This window comes from Eublepharis macularius, chromosome 1 (assembly GCF_028583425.1).
Source record: "Eublepharis macularius isolate TG4126 chromosome 1, MPM_Emac_v1.0, whole genome shotgun sequence".
Taxonomy (NCBI): Eukaryota; Metazoa; Chordata; class Lepidosauria; order Squamata; family Eublepharidae; genus Eublepharis; species Eublepharis macularius.
Genome location: NC_072790.1, coordinates 197,270,697 through 197,272,568, shown reverse-complemented (window position 1 = coordinate 197,272,568; position 1,872 = coordinate 197,270,697).

Sequence of the window (1,872 nt, the reverse complement as noted above, 5' to 3'; positions counted from 1 at the left end):
CGACCTTAAAGAGATCAATTCACAATTTAGTCACAGGGAAAATTATAAACCTGTAGCTTGGGATCCCCTACCTGATATCCAGCACATTATTAAAATTGTATTAGAGGAAGCCCATGTAGCAGGGGACCTTGATGAGAGGATGTTTAGGAGCTTAATTCATGAAACACCACGAACACCCATTTTTTATGTGCTTCCAAAGATATGTAAAAATGTGAGACCTCCTCCTGGCCACCCTATAGTATCAGGGACTAGCTTGGCTTTGAAACCATTAGCTTTTTATTTGGATTATGTGTTGCAACCTATGGTTCAAAGTTCCAAAACTTATATTAAGGACACAACTTCTTTTATAAACTTTTTGGAAGCACTGACTGTCCTGCCATCTGCCTACTTCATGATGATGGATGTGGAGGCTCTCTACACATTCATTCTTCATGAGGAGGCTAGATGTGTTATTGAGCATAGCCTTTGGTCCCGAACAGAACAGTCACCACCTACTCCATTGTTACTTAGCCTCTTGGATATAATCCTTGAAAGAAATTATTTTTTGTTTCATAGCCAATTTTACTACCAAGCGAAAGGTGTTGCCATGGGTTGCCCAGTGGCTCCCAACATAACTAACCTATATATGTCTCATCTTGAGGATTCAGCTTTCTTGAACCCATCTGTCAACCCATTTTTTGAACAGATCCTTTATTTTGGTAGGTACATTGATGACGTGTTCATTGTACTGAAGGGGCAGGACCATGTTAATGACTTGGGAAACTGGATGAATACAGTGGACAGAAATATAAAGCTATCCTGGCAAGCACATGAACAATGTGTCAGCCTCCTAGATGTAGTGGTGTACAAATGTTCTAGCTGTAACTTAGGGGTCAGACCATTCAGGAAAAGCACAGATAGATGGGCATATTTACATTATACCTCGTTCCATTCGGGAATTTTAAAAAACAACATACCGTTTGGACAATTCCTCCAGATTAAAAGGAACTCCTCTAAGGAGGTTGACTTCCAGAGAGAAATGGATAGAATGGGAGAAGCGTTTACTTCTAGAGGCTACCCGAAACGTGTAATAGACAGGGCTAAATCTAGGGCCACATGCATTCAGAGGGAGTCACTTTTTTCATCTAGGAATAAGGATGGGGGGATAATATAAAGTAGTCTATTGATTCTACCCCCTTGGCACCACGGATTTCTCGAATAATCAAGGACAATTGGCATATCATACAAAGCATCCTGGGATTTGAGACCCGCCTCCCCCTACGGTGGGATATAGATGTACTAGCAGCCTGAAGGATAGATTAATACATTCTGATTTTAAAGAACAAAGAATTAAGCAACAGTTGCCACAGAGACATTTTCCCTGTGGCCATTTTAACGTATGTTCACTAGCTGTCAATACTAACACCATTAAAAATCCTATGACGGGGAAATTCTTGTTTGCAAAACATTTTTCTACCTGTTCCACACCCAGAGTAGTTTACATCATTGAATGCCTCTGTGGTCTTCAGTACGTGGGTAGCACTATGAGCCCTAGCAAGGTTAGAATTCAGGAACATCTTTCTAAGATAAGGAACAAAGTTAGCGATGCCCTTTTAGCACAGCACTTTAGTCAATTTCACCAACAGGAACCTGAGCTCTGGTTTTCTGTATTACAAGTCTTTGAAACTAACCAATAGACTTCTTTACAAAAACTTTTATTAGTCTGAAGCACAGTGGATTTTTAGACTCAGATGTCTTGCCCCTCGAGGCTTAAACCAAGAAATTGATTTTACTGCTTTCTTGTAAATGGGAAAGTATAAAGCATCTGTCACTTTAAGATTATCTGTAATTTGATTGTATAATTGAAGTACATAAACATTGTTTGACCTCTGA